Genomic DNA, 23,831 nt, shown 5'->3' with positions numbered 1-23,831 from the left:
CCACCATCTGAGTGCCAGAGGGTCCTATTTATGCATTTGCATAGCACTGGTCTGGTCTGGATGGTGTCAGCAGGGGAAAGGCCTTCTGGCATCAATTCAGGGGGGAAAAGACTGCCAGGCATACCATCCATCCCCAGGCCAGCACGAGGGGGACTAAGACCCACTTGCCACTTGGCAGCCCCAGCAGGAAACCACAGCAACCACTCTGTAGGAGGAAGTTTTCTTTCTCCCCTACCTTCCCCCCACCCCACAAGCCCTAGGCAACCACTAGTCTACTTACTGTATCTATAAATTTTCCTGTTCTAGACTTACTGTATAAATGGAATTAGAAAATATTTTTTTTGTGTGTGTATGTGACAGGCTTTTTTCATTTAGTAAATGTTTTCAAGATTCATACATGTCATATAATATATTATTCCTTTTTATTGCCAAATAATATTCTACTACGTGGCTATATCACATTTTATTTATTCATTGAGCAGTTGATAGACATTTGAGTTGCTTCCATTTTTTGTCTATTATGAACATTTATGTAAAAGTTTTTGTGTGGTATATGTTTTCATTCCTTTTAACTAAGAGTGGAATTGCTGGGTCAAATAATTACTCTCTGTTGAACTATTTAAGGAAATTCCAAACTTAAAATGCAGCAACTGCACCATTTTACATTCCTGGCGGCGTAAAAAGATTCCAATTTCTGCAAATCCTTACCAACACTGGCAATTTTTTTTGGTAAAGATTTTATTTATTTATTTGACAGAGATAGAGACAGCCAGCGAGAGAGGGAACACAAGCAGCGGGAGTGGGAGAGGAAGAAGCAGGCCTTCAGCAGAAGAGCCTGATGTGGGGCTCGATCCCAGAACGCCAGAATCACGCCCTGAGCTGAAGGCAGACGTTTAATGACTGAGCCACCCAGGTGCCCCCCAACACTGGCTATTATCTACCTTTTCTATGGGTATGAATTGATCTCTCACTATGGTTTTGGTTTGCATTTCTCTAATGACTAATGATGTTGAGCAATTTTTCATATATGTATTAGCTATTTGTGTATCTTCTTTGGAGAAATGCATATTCAAATGTTTTGTCCTTTTAAAAATTGGCTTGTCTTTTTTATTATTCAGTTGTAAGAATTATTTATATATTCTGGATACTAGTCTCTGGATACTAATCAGATATGTTTGATTTGCAAATATTTCCTCCCATTCTGTGGTTGTTTTTTACTTTCTTGATGATAGCATTTGCATCACAACATTTTTTAATTTCAATGCATCCACTTTATGTTTTTGTTGTTGTTGTTTGTGTTTTTTTGTGTCACATCATTGCTTAATCCAAGGTTACAAAGACTTAATACCTGTGTATTCTTTTAAGAGTTTTATAGTTCTAACTTCTATACTTAGGTTTATGATAGATTTTGATTTTGATGTAGGATGAAAGGAAGGGGTCCCCATTTATTCTTCTGTATGTGGGCATTCAGCTCTTCTAGAGCCATTTGTTGAAAAGACTATACTTTCCCAACTGAGCTGTCTTGGCATCCTTATTGAAAATCAATTCACCATAAATGTGAAGGTTTATTTATGGATTCTCAATTCTATTCCACTGATCTATATGTTTTATCCTTGTGCCAGAACCACACTGTCTTGATTATTGTAGTAAGTTTTGAAATCAGGAAGTGTGAATCTTTCTTTCTTTCTTTTTTTCTTCTTTCTTTCTTTCTTTCTTTCTTTCTTTCTTTCTTTCTTTCTTTTTTTTTCTTTCATAATAATATTTTTTATTATATTATGTTAGTCACCATACAGTACATCCCTAGTTTTTGATGTAAAGTTCCATGATTCGTTACTTGCGTATAAACTTTGTTCTTTTTCAAGATTGTTTTATCTAGCATGGACCCTTTGCAATTTCCAATGAATATTGTCACAGACTGAATTTGTGCCCCTTGAATTCATGTGTTAAAGCCCTAACCCCCAACATGACTGTATTTGGAGAAAGGGACTTTAAGGAGATAACTAAAGTTAAATGAGATCATAAGGGTGGGGCCTTAATCCAAAAACTTCGGTGTACTTATAATAAAAGAAAGTGACACCAGGTCTCTCGGTCTCTGTCTCGTCTTTCTCCATGCACACAGAGAAGAGGCCAGGTGAGGACACAAGTAAGAAGGCATCCATCTGCAAGCCAGGAAGAGAACTTTTGCCAGAAACTGAATTTTCTGTGACCTTGATTGTGGACTTTCATCCTTCACAAATATGAGAAAATAAATGTCTGCTGTTTACCACATAGTCTGCGGTATTTTTTTATGGAAGCCTTAGCAACTAGTACACTGTCTTTTGTTTGTTTGTGTTTGTTTTCTTTTTCCAAGTTTTAATTTGAATTCCAGTTAGTTTTTTTATTTAAAATTTTTATTGTTATTACTTATAAATCATATTTTCTTTTTTTTTAAATTTTTTATTATGTTATGTTAGTCACCATACAGTATATCCTTAGTTTTTGATGTAGTGTTCCATGATTCATTGTTTGTGTATAACACCCAGTGCTCCATGCAATACGTGCCCTCCTTAATACTCATCACTGGCCTATCCCAATCCCCCACCCCCCTCCCCACTGAAGCCCTCAGTTTGTTTCCCAGAGTCCATAGTCTCTCGTGGTTCATTACCCCTTCTGTTTACCCCCCTTCATTCTTCCCTTCCTTCTCCTACCGATCTCCCTGCTATTTCTTATGTTCCATTAATGAGTGAAACCATGTAATAATTGTCTTCCTCTGCTTGACTTATTTCACTTAGCATAATTTCCTCCAGTCCTGTCCATGTTGATGCAAATGTTGAGCAATCATTCTTTCTGATGGCTGAGTAATATTCCATTGTACATATGGACCACATCTTTATCCATTTGTCTGTTGAAGGGCATCTCAGCTCCTTCCACAATTACCTGTTGTGAACATACAGTGAAACACTGGTTTCATGTGTAGAATTTAGTGATTCATCAGCTACATACAACACCTGGTGTTCATCATAACAAGTGCCCTTGTTAATACCTATCAAACATTTAACCTATCCCCCCACCCACCTCCCCTTTGGTAACCATCAGTTTGTTCTCTGTAGTTAAGAATCTATTTCTTGGTTTGCCTTTCTCTTTTTTTTTCCCCTATGTTCATTTGTTTTGTTTCTAAATTCCACATATGAGTGAAATCATGTGGTATTTGTCTTTCTCTGACTTATTTTGTTTGGCATTATACTCTCTAGCTCCATCCATGTCATTGCAAATGGCAAGATTTCATTTTTTATGGCTAAGTAACCTTCCATTGCATATATATATACACCACATCTTCTTTATCCATTCATCAGTCAATGGACATTTGGGCTCTTTCCATAATTTGGCTATTGTTGCTAATGCTACTATAAACATTGGGGTGCATGTATTCTTTGAATCAGTATTTTTGTATCCTTTGGGTAAATACATAATATTGCAATTGCTGGATTGTAGGGCAGTTCTATTTATAACTTTTTAAAGAACCTCCATACTGTTTTCCAGAGTGGCGGCACCAGTTTGCATTCCCACCAACAGTAAGAGGGTTCCTCTTTCTCCACATCCTCGCCAACACTTGTTGTTTCTTGTGTTGTTAAGTTTAGCCATTCTGACAAGTATGAGGTGGTATCTCATTGTGGTTTTGATTTGCATTTCCCTGATGCTGAGTGATGCTGAGCATCTTTTCACGTGTCTGTTAACCATCTGAATGTCTTCTTTGGAAAAATATCTATTCATGTCTTCTGCCCATTTTTTAATTGGATTATTTGTTTTTTGGGTGTTGAGTTTGATAAGTTCTTTATATATTTTGGAAACTAACCCTTTATCAGATATGTCATTTACAAATATCTTCTCCCATTCCAAGGTTGCCTTTTAGTTTTGTTGACTGTTTCCTTTGCTGTGCAGAAACTTTTTAATTTGATCAAGTCCCAATAGTTCATTTTTGCTTTTATTTCCCTTGCCTCAGGAACCATATGTATTAAGAAGTTGCTATGGCTGATGTCAAAGAGGTTACTTCTTACATTATTTTCGAGGATTTTGATGGTTTCCTGTTTCAAATTTAGAACTTTCATCCATTTTGAATTTATTTTTGCATGTGGTGTAAGAAAGTGGTCCACTTTCATTCTTTTGCATGTCGCTGTCCAGTTTTCCCAACACCATTTGTTGAAGAGACATTTTCCCATTGGGTATTCTTTCCTGGTTTGTCAAAGATTAATTGAACATATAATCGTGGACTTATTTCTGGGTTTTCTATTTTGTTCTATTGATCTATGCATCTATTTTTGTGCCAGTACCATGTTGTTTTGATTATTACAGCTTTGTAATGTAACTTGAAGTCTGGAATTGTGATACCTCCAGATTTGCTTTTCTTTTTCAGCATTCCTTTGGCAAAGCAGGGGCTTTGTAGTTCCATATAAATTTTAGAATTTTTTGTTCTAGTTCAGTGAAAAATGCTGCTGGTATTTTGATAGGGAGTGCATTAAATGTGTAGGTTGATTTGGATAGTATAGACATTTTAACAATATTTGTTCTTCCAGTCCATGAATATGGAATGTCTTTCCATTTCTTCGTGTCATCTTCAATTTCTTTCATCAGTGTTTTATAGTTTTCAGTGTATAGGTCTTTTACCTCTTTGGTTAGCCAATTCCTAGGTATCTTATTATTTTTGGTGTGATTGCAAATGAGATTGTTTTCTTAATTTTAATTTCTGCTGCTTAATTGTTACTGTATAGAAATGCAACAGATTTCTGCACTTTGATTTTGTATCCTGTGACTTTACTGAATTCATTTATCAGTTCTAGTCATTTTTTGGTAGAGTCTTTAAGGTTTTCTATACAAAATATCATGACATCTGCAAATAGAGAAAGTTTTATTTCTTCCTTACCAATTTGGATGCCTTTTATTTCTTTTTGTCATCTGACTGCTGTGGCTTGGACTTCCAGTACTATGTTAAATAAAAGTGGATATCCTTGTCTTGTTCCTGACCTTGGGGAAAGGCTCTCAGGTTTTCCCCATTGATTATGATGTTTGCTGTGGGTTTTCCATATAAGGCCTTTTTTATGTTGAGATATGTTCCCTCTAAACCTATTTTATTGAGAGCTTGTATCATGAATCGATGTTGTACTTTGTTAAATGCTTTCTCTGTGTCTATTGAAATGATCATACGCTTTTTATCCTTTCTTTTGTTGATGTAATGTATCATGATGATTGATTTGCAAATATTGAACCATAATTGCATACTGGGAATAAATCTCACTTGATCATGGTGAATGATTCTTTTAGTGGATTGTTGGATTCTGTTTGCTAGTATTTTATTGAAGATTTTTGCATCTGTGTTCATCTGAGATATTGGACTGTTGTTCCCCACTTGTGTGTGTGTGTGTGTGTGTGTGTGTGTGTGTGTGTGTGTGGTTTTGGTATCAGGATAATCCTGGCTGCATAGAATATTTGGAAGTTTTCCTTCCATTTCCATTTTTTGACATAGTTTGAGAAGAATTGGTATTAACTGTTCTTTAAATGTTTGGTAGAATTCCCCTAGTTCAGTGCCTTTTTTTTTTTAAGATTTTATTTATCCATTTGACAGAAAGAGAGACAGCCAGCGAGAGAGGGAACACAAGCGGGGGAGTGGGAGAGGAAGAGGCAGGCTCCCAGCATAGGAGCCTGATGTGGGGCTCGATCCCAGAACGCTGGGATCATGGCCTGAGCTGCAGGAAGACGCTCAAAGACTGAGCCACCCAGGCGCCCCAGTTCAGTGCCTTTTTGATTGGATTGTTTTATTAATGTGCATGTAGGTTATTATTGAACTGGTTGGATTTATGTCTGCTATTTGACTTTTGGTACCCTCACAATGTCAGATCCTAAACTCCTCCCTTTCTGCTCTAATACCTTCAACAGGCAGCTTCCATTATATAGTCCCAAATGACTGGTCCAGTTCCTTTCCTCATATCTACCTTCTGCCTAGTGGGAAGGTGGGAAAGGTGAAGGGGAAGGCAAATTCCTTTCAAGACCTAACCTGAATGTTGCATTGTGACACTGGCCAGAACTTGGTTACATGGACACAGCTAACTGCAAGGGGAGCAGGAGTCCAGATGATATTCAGGGGTTCTATTATTAAAGCAGAAGGGAGTTGTGTATATTGATTCACTGGCAGTCAGTGCCACACCCAGTGTGTGCCAGGCCTTATGCAGCTGCTGGAGACACCTCACTAAGCAAAACCAGATAAGCTTGTTCATGGAGAACCAGTTAGAATTTTCCATTTTAGGAATGCCTGGGTGGCTCAGTCAGTTAAGCATCTGCCTTTGGCTCAGCTCATGATCCCAGGGTCTTGGGATTGAGTCCCACATTAGGCTTCTTGCTCAGTAGGGAGCCTGCTTCTCCCTCTGCCTGCTGCTGGTTCTGCTTGTGCTCTCTCTCTCTTTGACAGATAAATAAATTAAATCTTAAAAAAAAAAGAACTTTCCATTTTAGAAATTACCCCCAAGAACTGCATGCTTCTCTATGTATGCCTTCTCAGGGTTTTCTTCATACCTGGTACCTGGAAATGAATGTGCACAAGGCTACAATTGTGACAAAATCACATCCCTTCCAGTGATCTCCTTCACCACCATGTTTACTGTACCAGATGTGGAAAGACATGCTCAGGCCCACAGTGCACCTTTGCTGTTGATTCAGAGGGGTGGGGAGAAGGAGTAAAGTTTTGTTGAGTATCCACTCTGTGCCAGGCTCCAGGCTACTTCCTTTTTCATCCCATCCCCCTACCTCTCCTACACACACACACACACACACACACACACACACACACACAGCTGAGGAGTAGCCACCACTGTCCTTATTTCACTGATGAAAAACTTGAGGTTCAGAAAGGTTAAATTATATGTGCAGAAGTGGAGCAGGAATGCAGTGCAGACAATCTGATTCTTTTGCCTGGAACAGTCGGGAGTGCAATGTATGTGAGGCAGTCATGCATCTGATGTGTGTGTTTTGGGTGAGGGGAGAGGTGGGAGCCAGCGGCCTTCACCTTGGGCTCTCCTGTCAGCCTTTGCAATTATTTGGATAAATAGCATGCTAATTAAATTCAAAGAGAATATTAAATTGGGAGGGAGCATGAACACCAGTGAGAATAAAGGAAGGAGTTCAGTGGAATCTCAGAGGTTATGGAAAAAGGCTGAAAACAACAAAGTGAAATTCAAGTTAAAAACAAATCAGATGAGAGATTTATAAGGTGCCAAGGGTGATAGGAGGGGGAAAATATCTTGCCTGAGTCTTGATTTGTGTTCTTAAATGCCATCTGGGCATAATAATGAGTTGACATAGTGGGGAGGAAGGGTGGACAGCACTGCAGCCCTGGGCATGTTGCATGGGAAAGTGGCACTGTAGAGATGGACACCCAAAGATCTTCAATACACTGTCTCAGGCCTAGGATGATGGAACAGGCAGGAGGAAAGAGCATTGCATGTTTTATTCAGGAGCCATAAGATGCTGGTGGAGAGGGAATTGTCCAAGGAAAGAGAAATATACTCAGGTCTTAGAAATCCCAGCTAATCTTTCTGCCCATGTGGTGAGGGAAGGGCAGATGGTGGTTCAGTTAGGGGTGGCTCTGACTGACACACAGAGTCTGGTTCTGACCTTACACAGTCATTAAATCTTTCTGTGTCTCAGTTTCTTCACCTGTCTACAGAGGCTGTGGGGTAGGAGGGAGAGCGAATGTGGACTGCTAGTGGAAACTCCTTGGAATTAAGGAAGGTAGGGACATAAGGGTTCAGAAGGCAGGTGAGGCAGTATCTCTGATGTTGTGTTTGGGTGGGACTGGCAGATTGCTTTTGTTTGGGTTCCAAAGAAGCAGACTCTGAGGCAAACATTTGTTTCTTTGGGAGGTGAGTCCAAGCAACGCTGGTAGGAAGTGGAGAGATGAGACCAGGAAAGGAAGGAATCCCTTAGTTATTGAGCAAGTTAGCACTGTGGGCACTTGGATTTGTTCCCACTGGGGAAGTCTGGGAGCCACTGCAGAAGACACACCTCAGAATTATCCCACACCAGGGCCCAGGGATCTGGGGTATGGAAACAGCACTTCCTGGTGTTGGATGAGGGCTGTCTTCTAGGGGACATGAACTCCCCAGGGAGGGAGGCTGAAGGGCTCCATCATTATGCAGGGGGCTTCAAGGAGAAACAGGGCAGAGTGGAGGGGTTACCATGGTGGAGGAAGAGGGGCAAGGAAAATACCTGAGGCTGAATATTGGGGCCTGTTCTAGAACATGGCTATGAGGAGGGCACATGGAAAACCTAGTGGACCTTTGGGACTCCTAAAAGAAGTGAAAGTTGTGGTCTGGGTCTTGACAACAAGGCTGTGAATGTGACACTTCAGCTCAGCAGAGTGTCAACAGGGGCAGATTCTTCCCCTTTCCATCACTCCCTTCAGCCAAGCACCTATAAACCCTCCCTTTTCTAGCTCCTAGTGACAGCCCAAGAGGGCCTTTTAGATTTCTGGTCACTGCCATGATTTACAATAGTGAGGGCAGTTTACAACTCCAGTCTGAGCCTGATCTCAGTGCCCACCTCCCTCATTCTTCCAGAGTCACCAGGCTTGAGTACAGGGCTGGGGTGACTGGGGGAGTTTTGCTCACTTGCTTCTCTTCTCCCTCCATCACTGCACAGAGGTGTCTGATTCTGGGATGACTCCTCCTCTCATTAATACCTTTGGTGTTGGGAAGGGGCTAGTGTCAAGAATTGTGAAGGTTTGAGTTTTTGTCCTAATGACAAGCTAACATACTAGTTTGCCAGTTTCTTGGATGCCAGTAAAAGACATGAGACTCCTGGTTCAGAGAGAAAGGATAGTTTATCACTCACCACAATGGCAATAACTAGAGTATCAGCATCATGTGCTTGTTCCCTGAACCCCAGCTCTCACAGGACAGGGCAGGAGGACCAGATAACAACCATGTACACCATGGGCTGCCTTATAGGAGAGAAATCCTGAGCTTAAGGAATCCAAATCTATAATGGGCAGTAAGTGTGCCTGCTTTCCACTCCAGAGAAAGATATTCTCTTGATTTTACTGGACAGTAAGTATGCCTGCCTTTTGCTTTGGGGTTTGCTATCTTCCAAGTATGTGCCCCATCTAAACATTCTTGGAAAGATAACTCAGAACAAAGAACTAGTTGGTGACTTACTTGCCAGCCATGCTGAAATACAAGTGATCCATTTGTTACAACAGGGGAGATGGCCAGAGTACTCTCACAGGATGGGCACCTATTGGTGGGGACTGATCCCAGGCTGGCCCTGGATGAACTGGTTTCATTTTCTGCTTGTGGACTCTACATTTGTGGTGGGTTTTGTGTGTGTGGATTTCTTAGAAGGGTATCTGCTTTTCCTTAGTCGTTTCCATCTTGGGGACTCCCTAGGAGAGGACAGCCATGCTTCCAGTCAGTCCTGTCAGGGTCTGAATCCCAAACCCTCCCCTGATGCCTGAGCCATCAGACACCTGAGATTCCCCATGGCTCTTGCTGCCTCCTCCCCTAACCCCTTAGGCTCCCCCACATGAAATCTGGGAGTTGCCAGGTCCTCTTCACCTCCTAAGGAGCACAGAGACCTGGGGTGGTATGTGTCTCTGCATGCCTTCTTCAGATTCCTCAGTCCCCACCATCATTACATGCTTTGGTAAGTATTTTGTCTTCAGAAATCTTCAAGTGAGAAGTCAGTGCTAGTTTCCATGTCCACATTCAGCCCCCAGACTTGGGGTACTCATCAAGCCTTCCCAGAACTTGTTCCCTATGATTGAGCTCTTCTGGGGCTATCCCTAGAGGTGCCCTGAAGCTATCTCACTGAGTCTCTAGCCAGGCATTCAGGTGCCAGGCTGTCTCTCTAGGGATTTCCTCAGCTTTGAGGTGTTCTCTTGGAGCTTTGCTGGGGAGGTGGGCAGTGGATATGAGAATAATATCTCTCCATGACCTCTATTTATCTTGATTACTATGATACCCAACTTCCTCCACCCCTCCTTCCAGTCACATCCTTACTTAGATCAGGGTGGGGTGGCTGATAGCCATGGTAAGACCAGCCCACAAGTGACCCATGACTGGTTGGGCAACTTGGCCTTTGTATTCAGACAGGACAGGGCACAGAAATGTCCTAAAGGCCAAGGACCTGAGAGAGGAGAGGCATATGTGCAGCAACTGTTTTAATAAAATCTTGGGAAGAGTGGAAATCTCTCTGCTGAAATATTCCCATTTTGTGGGAGCGGTTGAAGGAGAAGTAGGTCAAACATTGGTCCCTGAATGCCAGGAAGCCACCTTTCATGGAAATTACCTGCCTTGAAAACTGGGTCATGCTTGCACAGCTGGGACCTGGGGGCTCCCCAAGCTCATCTACTCTGGCCTGCCCTTCCTTCCCCAGCAGCAGTGAGAGTGTCCAAGGCTGGACTATTTCAAGCCACCCCATAGGCTGGTCATGCACTGAGTAGGAGTCAGAGGGTGGGCATTGCAGAGCATCCTAGGGCTGCAGAAATCTGACCTCTTCCTTTACCAGGGCAAGTCACAGAGACCTAGGTCTTGAAGAGATGGTAGATATGACATCACCATGCAAATGGGGTCCCAGAGTGAGTCTTTTGAGGTACTGACCAATAACATCATTCCCAAGACTTCAACACATATCTAGTCATTATTTTCCTTGCTGGAGACATTCAGAAGCTCCAGTTTCAGTCCTGGATGGTACTGTTCTCCATGACTTGGAGGCTGTCATGCATGACACTCTCACCACACGCTCCCATCCTGTGTCCTACTCTAGCTAATCCAAACCATCCAGAGCTTCCTAAACCTGCCAGGCTGCCCCTGGGCACACACCGGACCACCTTTCATTGTTATGTCTGTCTGGTACATACTTGCTTCTACTCTAAAATTCTGTTCAGACATCCTATTCTTTGAATATATCACCAATTAGGATCCAAGCATCACACATTGAAAGAATTTGTTTCAATGTCAGTCTCCCTTATTGGGCTGGGGCTTGTCAAGGCCTGAGGTCAGGGCTTGGCATGTGACAGGTACTCAAAACGTGTGCATCAGACAGAACTATATAATTCTTATCTATAGAGTGAGTACAACAATTTTTAGGGTGTCATGAGGAACTCTTGGAAAATAGGTGCTATGAGAGCTTCTCGCTGCTTCAGGATTAGCTTCTGGTCCCAGCAGAGCTTCTGATAACAGCTTCTATGAAGGGAAGGAGAGTGGGGCACCTGACAGCCTTAGTGTAGGAGTTTTGAGGGATATGCCAGCTAATCAGGGAGAAAGATAAGCCCATGAGGTGGCAGTAGCACAAGCTTGATTTGGGAAGACACTTTGACAGGTTGTCATTTGAAAAAGTCCCTGGTAGCATGAGACCACCCAGAGGATGTGTATGGGTCAGGGCCACCATCCAGAAAGGGAAGGGGGCACAGGAAGTCCTGGGACAGAGGGAGGTGAAAGAGGGGCTTATGTGTCTAGGTGGTGCTGCTCAGCAGTCTGCTCAATTAGAGAGCAGCAAAGGAAGTAGCAGCTTGGGGTTTTTACAGCTCCGGAGTTTATCTTATCTCTTACTAGCAGAAGTTGGGTACCATTTTGGAGAGTGTGCAAAGCAGGCAGGCTCTGAAGTGCTAAAAATCTGCTTACTTGGATCATGTTTAAAACAATTGGATGTATAAAAATTTGAGCTTGGCTCTGGTGGCCTTTTGAGAGAACAGGTCCCAGCCTGCTGTGAGGAAGTAAACAACATAGAGGCCAAGATACAGAAGCTGTCTTTGGCTCATTTAATAACACTTGGGGAAGGGAAAGCTCAGCAGGGGTCGGTCTCATTTGTGCTTGTTCCTGTTTATGCCACAAACTTCTCTGATATGGTTCAGGGGATCCCTACATTTTATTTATTTATTTATTTATTTATTTATTTATTTATTTATTTATTTTAAAGATTTTTATTTATTTATCTGACAGAGATAGAGACAGCCAGCGAGAGAGGGAACACAAGCAGGGGGAGTGGGAAAGGAAGAAGCAGGCTCATAGTAGAGGAGCCTGATGTGGGGCTCCATCCCATAACGCCGGGATCACGCCCTGAGCCGAAGGCAGACGCTTAACCGCTGTGCCACCCAGGCGCCCCGCTACATTTATTTTAATACTGTTGGATTTCAGGACACTTCAACACATATTTACTGAGTTCCTACTATGTGCCTGACATGAAGAAATGCAAAAATGATTAAGATACAATGCCAGCCTTCAAGTAGCTCACAATGGGTGGGAGTAACAAGCAATACATAGCTAATTACAACTCCATGAGATGCATGATGCCCAAAAGGAAGCAGGGAATGAGGCATGTTTGGGCAGCACGGGCTGCCATACCTAAGATTGTGCAGATGCTGAATCATTTCAGAATTCAGAATTTGGAGCTGCTATGCTCAGGTGCAGTGGGATAAGCCCATAAGGGACAGTTAACTTTGCTGGGTTTCAGTGCCACAGGCTATATCCTGATGCCAACCTTTCAACATTCCCCAAGTCAGGGGTAGGATCCAGATCATGGAGCCTGCTAATGAGTGTTAGTTGCTTCACAGCTATGTCGCCTTCTGCAAAACACTTCCCCTCCATGAACTTTAGTGTCCACTTTTGTAAAACCGAGATAAAAGTCTGTATCTCTTCTGCATGACCTCTAAGTGTTGGCACACCCCAGGGCTCATCCTCTGCCTTTTCTCCATTTATGTTTTCTCCCAAGTCTGGTCTCAAAGATCTAAATACCTCCTTTGTGCTGATGGTACTCTAATTTGTATTTTTAGCCCTGAGCCTCTGGTCTCTCCGTTGAGATCTAGACTCATATTTCTAGCTCCATTCAGGTGAACAATTCCTTACTCTAAACTTGGCACCAGGTGTGTCTTGGAATCTAGAATTTTTAAATTGCAGAGGGGCATTACCTCCAGCAGGACCAATTGCTGCATCCTGTAATCAAACATTGATATTTCTGCAGCAAGACATGTGAATATTCATCCTAAGTGGGATAAGAAATATGTAAATTGCTTCATTTCACACCATGTCAGAATTCACTGACATTCACTGGCATAATTTGCAGAATGAGTTATGAAGCACCTTTTGTTTTCCAAGTGTTGTAGATTTTTGAATTACAGAAAAGGCTGTGTGGACTTGTACTTTCTCCCCATTCATTGTTTGATAGGCACTCTAAACCTAACATGCTCAAAAATGTAATTTTTGATTTTAACTCCCTCCCCCCTCCCACAACTTGCTGCTTTTCTATTTTTCCCTATCTGTTAACTCCATCACCATCCATACAGCGTCTCAAGCCCTCAGTCTGGGGGTTACCCTTTATTTCCCTCTATTTCCCTCCCATGCCTATGGGCTCAAAAGACCTGTAGGCTTTTCTGGCCAACCAGATCCCCAGTCTTCTGCAATTGCCCTTTCAGGGTCCTTCTTACTTACCACCCACCCCCAGACTCATTTATGCCTTATGAGGTGATCAGCAGGATCTTTAAAAATAGAAAGCAGTTGGTGGCAGTGTCGTGCTTATTTCACTGCAAAAATCTAACATTACCAAGTCCTGCCAGACCTCCAGTGTCCCTCACTGTCTACTTCTCTGCCATCATCTTGTATGATTCCACCCTTAATCCCCATACTACTGGCTTTCTTTCTGTTTCCCTACCATGTTCAGCCTTCCTGGCTTTGGGGATTTTGCGCAAGGGGATGCACATAAGAATAATTGAAATATCTTCCCCCAGAAATATGTGTATGTCTGGCTGAAGTATCCTGTGCTTGGATAGGCCTTCACTCACCACCTTTCTTAAAGAGTTCCTTTCTTCTTCCCATCATTAATTCCATCTCCATCAGATTTTATTTTCTTCATGACTGTAGAGGTTGTATCATCTATCTGTTTACTTGCCTCTTATCTGTGCCTTGATATATAAGCTCCTCTGACTAAGCATCCCTGACAGCATGGGAGGTGGGCATTGACATGTTCCATCCCTAATGTCTAACTCCTAGCATGGTAACCTGCACATTATAGGTGCTAAACAAGTACTTGTTGAAGAAAGAAACAAGTAAATCTATGCTTAAGGAGGATATGATAGATATCAATGAGACCCTATATATTAAAAGAGCCCAGACCTTGGCCTGGACAGGGGTGGGCTGGAAATGAGCTCTGGCTGTGTAATGCCAGCAAACCACTCAATTGCTATAAGCTTCCATTTTTCATGAGGCTTATAGGAAATGAACACCATAGGATGGTGGTAGGGATGGAATGAGGTATTGTGTATGAAACATATTGTGCTGTTCTGGCATAGGATCCATGCTCAATAAATGTCAACCACTGCTACTATCCCAAGATATGGGCACACTTTATGCTATGAACACAGGCAAGGCTGGGTTTGCCCAAGTCAGCTTCCCTTACCAAAGTGAATTGGTTCAGTGTGTACAAGGCAGTTAATGTAGGAACACTGGATGACACTCAATCTATCTACTGCCACCTGTTTTCCAAGTCATTCCTGGATAATTGGTGAAGAAGGGGAGGGCTGATGAAGGCTCAAGAAGGCGGGCTGGCTGGGGTGGAGGTGGTGAGTGAATGTTGGGGGGGATGTCGTAAGCAAAGGCAGTGTCTGGGATCTGACATGATGCAAACACCAGCCATGTAAAAAAGCAGATTAGGCTAGGCACCTGGGTCCAGAGTGTTCCCTGGTGTGGCCACAAGCAGATGCACCCAGAGGGATGATGTTGATAAAGAGCTAAGTGATGTCTAGTGTTCTAGGAGCAGAGCCAGGTGACGAAACAAGTGTTGGGCGATGGCCTAGAATTGAATCCAGGGTCTACAGCTTGATAGAATAAGACCTTTGGGGAAAAAGCAAATATGAGGGATGTGAACAAGTTCAGGGTATATGTTAGGATTGAGGGTAGGTGGGAATAGGCAAAGGGCTCTTCTTTTTGGCTGTTACTTTGCAGCATGGGGCTCATCTGGTAGTATGAAGGCTCAAGGCTGGATGGTCTGGTTGGATTGAAGCCAGAGACATGATAGGTTGAACAGATCAGGATGGGTGGAGGAATTAAGTTCCAGGGAAGGGTGAGGGGGTCCTACAGTGAATCATGAGCTGCTAGCTGGAGGGAATTTTTTCTTAGAGGATGGACAGAAGGGCTCTGTGGGACAGCTGGAGAATGATGGGGGAAAATACCTATTTAAAATCAAGACTTTGATGCTATGAAAGTTGTCTGGCAGGGAAGAAGAGGAGATGCTCACCACCTAGCCCACAGCCTTATTCTCAACACATAAAAAAAATTTACAAGACTATAGCCATAGGTTAGAAAACTTCAAAGAAGTAGTTAGAAAGAGGTTCTGTAACTTGTATTTGAACAGTGTCATGGAATTTGTTTGGTGAAACATTGATGACCTGTAAACGAGGGCCACAGTGTTAGTCCCAGAGTGGAGGGCTGACGTTTCAGCTTAGAGCATGAGTGGGTGGAGCACTGTCTGGTAGAACTGGTGATGTTCTTGTCAGCAACTATGAAAATTGCAGGAGGGTGTGCCTGGAGACCCAGCAGGGTCCTTCTTCAGTGACTCACATATGGTCAGGGACCTGCATCTGAGCCTTCATGGACACTTGACACCTTGCACAGAGAGGGCTTCAGGGCCTTGGTCCAACATACAGGAGGAACTCCATCTGAAGGGCCCAGATGCCTGAGCAGAGGGTTCACTTTGAATAACTTCACCTACTCCTTACTATCCAAGGAGAAGCCCCAGTTCACCAGGCCTTGAGTTGGCCCTGTGCCCTCTGCTGATTCTCCCAGAAGGGACTGCAGGATACCCCGACCCTACCCAATAGTCCTGTTGGCTCCACACTCAGGGAGATCCTAGGAGTGGCTGCCCAGGGAGGCACGCAAGATGTCTGCTGCTTTGGCAGAGCACTGATCACTGCACAAAACACAGCCTTTCCCTGGAGGCTGCCTGTCACTGGGTGTATAAATGGGCCGTCATGCTGCATCCATCTTGGGTACAGCTGTGTGCTGCATTTACCACCCCCCTTCTGGAATACTCTTTCTCCCTCACTCCCCCCACCTCTTGTCTTCCAAGGCCACACCAGGCTGACTTCCTCATTGTCTCTGGTCTGAAGTCCTTAAAATAAGCAGCACAACCACAGTCCCATCTGTGCTGGGGCAAAATTGATTAACTTGCAAGTAATCCCAGCCTTACAGCTCTTTTTCACCCTCAGGGGCAATTTGGAATCTGTTCAGCAGCTCCCTCCCCTGTTCTGTGGGGAGAGGTTTTCTTTCCCATCAGATATTGTGGCTTCAGTGATGCAGAACCATAAGGCTGGGGAGAAAATCTTAAACTATGGGCTCATGGGCAAGGGTGGGTCTTATTCATGCAAAACAAGGCTGAAGATGGGAGCAGGAGGGATGTGGAAGTTGAAGTAGGGAGGAGAAAAGGAGATTGGGGATGGAGCTAGACGAGAAGGGTAAGAGTGATAGGGTGACATGGGCTGCATTCAGTTTGATAATCCTCAAGGAAAGCAATTAAAATAAACTCCCCTTCAGTTACTTGTAGCTTCTGAGCCCTGGTTATTGAATGAGATGGGACCATTTGGGTGTCTCTGTTCCCAACAGTCACTTCTGTCTCATTCTCCTACTGCCAGGTGAGCTGGACTTGTCTTTCTAGCCAGACTACAGGTTGCTTTGAGGACAGGAACCATATCTCTTCCCCTGGGGAGAGACTGCTTTCTGAAGACTAGTGATGTCTAGGAGACTCTGTAGTCCCACCCCTCACCATCTCCCCAGCTTCTGGTTGGTCAGTCCCCAGGGCCCCAGAGCACCAGCATTAATTGGAGCAGTTCCCTTGAGCTGGAAATTCTCTTTTCATTGCTCATTTGGAAACTCCTTTTTTTTTTTTAAGATTTTATTGATTTATTTAACAGAGAGAGACAGCCAGCAAGAGAGGGAACACAAGCAGGGGAAGTGGGAGAGGAAGAAGCAGGCTCCTAGCAGAGGAGCCTGATGTGGGGCTCGATCCCAGAACGCTGGGATTACGCCCTGAGCTGAAGGCAGATGCTTAACGACTGCGCCACCCAGGCGCCCCTCATTTGGAAACTCCTAAGAGCTGTGAGTGATTTCATGAGTCAGGCTCACTTGCTTTTGGAATGGAGTCTGTCAGAGATGCTGCTGCAGATGGAATGTTTATGTGCTCCCCAAATGAATGTGTTGAAGCCCTAGACCCCAGTGTAGGGTATTTGGAGGAGGAGCCTTTGGGAGGTAATTGGGTGTAGACAAGGTCATGATGGGATTAGTGCCCTTATAAGAAGAGAAAGGGATCAGGGCTCACTTTCTCCATCATGTTAGGATACAGCAAGTAGGTTGCCATTTGTAACCAGGAAGTGAGCCCTCACCGGACAGTGAATCTGTTGGCAACTTAATCTCAGGCTTCTCAGCCTTCAGACTGTAAGAAGTAAATGTTTATTGTGTAAGCCACCCAGCCTGTGGTATTTTTGTTATAGCAGCCCAAGCTGAATAAGCTGACTAAGCAGGCCAAGACCTGGGAAGATGGTTTTGTCTTTTTCTTGTGGCCCCTCCTGCATCTCTCTCTCTCTCCTGTACAATAAGACAGTTACCACAGCAGACAATTGGGAGGGGCTTGGGGGGCCCAGAGGTGGATCAGTCTCAGATTCTTCTTTTGGGCTCCTGAGGCAAGGAGAGGCACTAGATAGACTCAACTGTGGGATATGGCACGGGCCCAGTGCTCAAAAGCACTACTTCTCTCTCGCCCATCATTATTTGCAAGTATCATCTCCTTTCTCAGCCAGGGCTTCAAGGGAATCAGCAAGAAAGCAGCAGAATTGGGAGTGCAGCCTGGGGCCAACTGGCCTGATTGTGTCTACCTCAATACTGCTGTCTCCTTTTGCTTCTGTTCCTTGGAGCCCATTTATACCATACGGGGTTTCTCACTTTTGGAAGATCTTTGAAAGCCCAGAGTGCAACAGATTCCCCTATGACCAAGTGCACTAACTCAGCCTGCAGGAAGCTGCAGGTGGAACTCCTCCCTGTCTGACCCTGAAGTCTGCAAGTATGACCTCAACTCCTGGTCCCTGGGGCTTCCTCTGCCAGGGAGTATTGCTTTGCTACCTCTTGCCCTGGTACTAAAAAACAAACATCACCAAAGGAAATCAGGAAGTGATAGCCATGAAGTCTAAGCTTGAGATTTTTGATGCGGTTAGCTGCACTTTACATCACTGCCTAAACTGTGACTTCTCACATCCCATCGTTTGTCAATTCCAGGTTCCTCCTGCTGAGCAAGTTCTCAGCTCCTCTATGCTTTGGCTCTGTCATCAGCACTTACTGGTCACTGCCTCTGTCTCTTCCCCAATCCCCTTCATGAACTATCCTGCCTCTTCTCTAAAACTGTTCAATTCTCACCTTTCTGAGAGGGTCCAGCCCAACCCACCCCTCCAGGGATCAGTCTCTTGTGAGTGTGTGGAGCACATCTTCATGGTAAGCCCTGCTCATGGAGCTCCTCCTGCGCTGGAACGCTCACTGGACTTGGGCACCAAGGCTCCAGAGTCATCTGTTGAACAGAAAGACCTTCTGTCAGCCTCTGCTCTGGAACACCATAATGGCATCAATATCTTGGAGGGATCACCTGCTGTGGCCAGAGAGTGTTGGAGAGAGAGAGAAGTGGGGTGGTGAGTACTTACAAGGAACCCTGCAGAGCCCTGGGAGTTTTACATCCTGTTTCATTTAACCCTGATGACGACTCTGTCCACATTTTACAGATGAAATGGAACATGGAGAAACAGAAAGAACTTGGGGTTTGGAGACTGACAAGCCTGGTGGAACCCCAACCTTGTCATCTCTGAGCTAAGAAGCAAGAAATTAACATCTCCAAGCCTCAGTTTCCCTACCTATTAGATGGGATCGCAGTACAGATGTCACAGAATTTTGGAGGATGCAGTGGAATAAAGGAAAGTGTCCAGTACAAAGATTCATGGACATGGAATCCCTGGCATGGGACAGACAGGTGTGCATTCCCTCAGTCTTCTTCACGTGTTCTCCGAAATGTTTGTCCTGGAGACTCCATTGGAAAAGCAGTAGAAAGGTACATGAAATTGGATGTTGCCCTTACATGGTGCTTTTCTTCTCTTCAGAGATTTTCTCATAAAAGTCTTAAATATACCCTTTTTACAGATGAGATATGAGTCTAGGAACCACACACACAATTAATTAATGGTAGACTTGGGACACGGAACAGGCACACTGACTCTGATTCCACAGAACTGGCAGGTACTTCACAGGTGCCTAATAGATGCTGGCTGAATGATTGAAAATCCAGGGCAGTGATACTTAAAGTGTGGTCTCTGGACCAACAGCATTATCATCCCCTGAGAACCTGTTAAAAATGCAGTTTCTTAGGCCTCATCCCAGACTTACTGGATCAGAAATTCTAGGGTAGGACTCAGCAATTTGTACTTTTAAAAGCCCTTCAAATGACTCTGGTGCTTGCCCAGTGCCTGTCCCACCACACAACCCCAACTTTATCTGCTTCCTCATTAAGTGAAAGCTGCCCACAGGCCAGCTATAGTCTCCAAGGCTTCCATGTTGCTTAGCAAAAGCAAAGATGGTTTCTTATTTCTTCCCCCCTCCCACTTCCACTAAGGGGAGAAAGACCCCCAAACTGTCCTCTCCTGTCTCCTTTCCTCAGCAATAGTGATAGCTTCTGATAAGAGCTCCTGCTTGCCCAAATTCTTTTATTTGCATATCTCATTAGGTTCTACCTCATCCCTTTGGAGCCTGAGTTGTCATTCCCACCTCTGTGAAGATGTGGGGGTGATATTCACAGATGTGAAGAGATGACCCAGAGACACCACTGTAGAATGCAGTGGAGCCAGCACATGGAGGATATCTAATCCACACTCTTGGTTTCACACCTGGCAAGACTGATGCCCAGCAAGGGCATGGGTGTTGCCAGCAGCTGCACAGTGAGAACTGGCAGAGGTGCTGGATCCCAGCTCTCCTGACTTTCTCTCCAGAGCTCTTTCTGTGAAGGAAGAATTTAACTCAGATGTCATAGTAAGTCTACTCACAACAAAATCAAGGCAGAGTCTATAAAGAACATGTATGTATATTTCTGGAATATTCCAAGCTTTAAAGAATTATTTTAACAGATTTACTTAGTAATCTGTACTTAATCACAGGCCACTAGTGCCCGTGGCTCTGATTTAAGACGTTTGTGCAAGCTCTGCACCCTGATGTTGTTAGGGCTGGACTCACCAAGTCTGTCTCCAGGGAGGGAAGAACTTTAGCTGTGGGTGACACAGACTCTGGTATCCCTAGACATTCTTGGCTCATTGGGGAAACACTGTGAGGGCAGCAGGATAGTTCCGGCAAGGCCTCCCAACCCTGGCCACGGAGGGAATGCCTTGACTGGCCAGTCAGCTGTTTCATCCTGCTCTTCAGGAGAATCCTCCTTGTCCATATCTGTAAGAGAATTTGCCAGTTTCCTAAGGCTGCTGTAACAATTTACCACAAACTGGGTGACTTAAAATGACAGAAATTTATTCTCTCACAGTTCTGGAGCCCAGAAGTCCAAAATCAAAGTGTAAGAAGGGCCTCACTCCCTCTGGAGGCTGAAGAGAAGACTTCCTTTCCTCTTGCAGCTTCTGGTGGCTCTCAGTCTTTCTTTGTTTCCTTGGCTTGAGGCCACATCACTCCTATCTCTCAGTCTTCACATTGCTGCTTCTCTCTGTCTGTCTTCTTTTTGTCTCCCTTGTGTGTCTCTTATAAAGACATTTGTTACTGGATTTAGATCTCACCCAGATAATCCAGGATGATCTCCTCATCTCAAGATTCTTGATCACATCTGCAAAGACCTTTCTTCCAAATAATGTTAATATCACAGATTCCAAGAAGTAGGACATGGACATATCTTTTGGGGGACACTATTCAACCCACTGGTGGGGCACTTGGGAAGGACTTCTCTGTTTAGTGCTTTAGGGACTTTCCCTAGGACACTGCTGTGGACCCCTGGTTCACTGGTATGTGTCCCACAACCTCCAGTTTGCTCTAAGGTTTGAGCAATCATGAGCTTCTGTTTGTAGGAACTGGAGTTTTCTTGGCAGTATGACTCCCTTAAATGACTTTCATTGGATGCCAGTCTGTTACAACTCTGCAAACTCAGTGGCTTGGTAACCAACACAGAGCTCCTTGTTGCTGTGCTTCTTGAACCTGGACTTAGCCTGAGTGCTTTTGTCTCTTACAGAAACATGGTTGCACTATGCCCAGCCTCTTGGTCCCTTGGCTTTTTGCTCTAAAATGCTGTGCTGGATGGACCCCCTTCTGGATCCTAGGCTTGCTTCACTGGCTGGTTCTCTGTGGTGAGGGTTAGTGGAAATGGCGAGGGTGGAAGGTGGGAATAGAGGTGGGAGGAGGCTGCAAGTGAGTACAGGGGATCTGAAAGTCAGTTTTATCCCAGTTCCTTAGCTTCTCCTTCTCAGCTGACCTCATTCCCAGATTTTTTCTATCTCCTGCCTTTGTTTTTTTCTAACATTATTTAGGAATGGAGGATTTGACTTTTGTAAATGTGTCAGGCACATGATTACCTGATTGTCAGGGTCATTGACTTTGAGCATAAAGGACTTCTCAGTAAGCCTTTTGACATTTCCTTTCTGCTTTCAGATGGGCTAGCTCAACCAAAGACATGTACATGTCTTACATGTACATGTAGAAGGGGAACAGGGTAGACCTCACTGAAAGCAACAAGTAGTAGTCAATAGTAGTCGACAGACCCCAACATTCTGATATTATTGAGCCAGGTCCCCCAGAGCTCCATCTGTGGTAGATAAGTGATCTAAGTCCTAAGAGACATTCCATGATAGTTTAATCTGCTGCTTCTAATGAGAAGAACTGCCCAACTTTCTATATGGACAAGGAAGAATTCCTGCGGTCCTCCACCTTGTATAGACTCACCCAGTTCTACATTTTTAGGGCCAGTCACTTGTAGTACCTCACTTTCAGGAACTAGTTTCCATGTGAGAATCTGTTTAATTGTACGTGACAAAAATTCAACACGAAGTAGCTTAAGTAAAGAGGGCATTTATTGGTTCAAGTTGAGGTGGCATTAGTTTTAGGCATGGCTGCATATAGGGGCTCTTATTATGTCATCTTGAATATTATGCTCCAGATAAAATGACTGCCTGTTCAGCTAAATAAAATGAAGTCTCACTGCACTTTTTTTTATTGAGATGAAATTTATATCCTGTGAACTGCATAGAACATAATTGTATCATCCATTGAGTTGTGACAAATGCATACACTTTAAGATACAGAAAATTCCATCATCCCAGAAAGTTCCCTCATGCCCCTTTCAAATCAATCTTCACCTGCCATAGACAACCATTCCTTTGATCTCTATCACCATACATTAGTTTTGCTTGTTCTTGAATTTCACATAACGGAAGCTTACAGTATATATTCTTTTGTGTCTAGCTTCTTTCATTAAATAAAATGTTTTGAGATTTATCCATATTGTTGTATTTGTGACTGTACCACTCTAACATCTCTTTTGTGGTTGGCAGACATAAGAGTTATTTCGTTTTTGTTAATTCCAGTTTTGAATACTATGATTAAAATTTCCACCAACAATCTTTTACAGGTTTTTTTGCAGATATTTATTTTTCTCTTTGGTAAATATTTTGGATTGGAATTATGGCATCGTAGACTAAGTATACGCATAGAGAAACTTCCAGACTGATTTACAAAATGATTGTATCATTGTATATTCCCACCTGTAATGTGTGAGACTTCTGATTGTCTACTTCCTCTCTGACCTACAATGCTCTCAGTCTTTTTGATTTTAGCCACTCTAATGGGTATAAATTTGTATCTCATGGTGGTTTCAATTTTCATTTCCTTGAATCCTAATGATCTTGAGCACTTTTAATGTGTTTATTGGCCATTTCTATACCCTCTGTGAATCATCCAAGTCTTTTGACCTTTTTTTTTTTTTCTGGTTAAGTTGTTTATCTTTTTATTATGGATTTGGACAGATTAAAAATGTATTCTGGAAACAAGCTCTTCATAGGTTATATGTCTTCTGAATATTTTTCTCAGTCTATGGCTTGCTTTTTCATTTTCTGAAAAGTCTCATTGGATGAATGAAATTTTAGAAGTTTGATGAAGTTCCAATTTATCAATTTTCTTCTTTTTTGATTCGTAATTTTTGTCTGTCCTAAGAAATTTTGGCCTTTTCCAAAGCTGGGATGATATTTTCCTACTTTTTTCCCCTAAAATTGTTACAGTTTAAACTATTTGTTTAGGTCTTTGGTCCATCTTGAATTAGTTTGTGTGTGAGTGGGTGTGTGTGTATATGCGTGTGGTGTGAAGTAGAGGTTGAGGTTAATTTTTTCCATACATTTATCCAGTTCCAGCACTAACTTTTGAAAAGGTTTTTCATTAAGTTGTTTTGGCATGTTTGCCAAAAATCAATTGAATTTACCATATATGTGTAATTCTATACCTAGTCTATTATGTTCCACAGAGCTATGTAAATACCATGCTTTCTTAATGACTGTGGCTTTATAGTAAGTCTTGATATCAGCTGGTATGAGTCATCCAACTTGTACTTTTGTTCCCAATAGTTCATTTTTGCTTTTGTTTCCCTTGCCTTTGGAGACATGTCTAGCAAGAAGTTGCTGTGGCCGAGGTCAAAGAGGTTGCTGCCTGTTCTCTCTAGAATTTTGATGGATTCCTGTCTCACTTTCAGGTCTTTCATCCGTTTTGAGTTTATCTTTGTGTAAGATTATCTTTTGTGTAAGAGTTTATCTGTGTGTAAGAAAATGG

This window comes from Ursus maritimus, unplaced genomic scaffold (assembly GCF_017311325.1).
Source record: "Ursus maritimus isolate PB19 unplaced genomic scaffold, ASM1731132v1 scaffold_1, whole genome shotgun sequence".
Taxonomy (NCBI): domain Eukaryota; kingdom Metazoa; phylum Chordata; class Mammalia; order Carnivora; family Ursidae; genus Ursus; species Ursus maritimus.
This window is presented reverse-complemented; position numbering follows the sequence as displayed.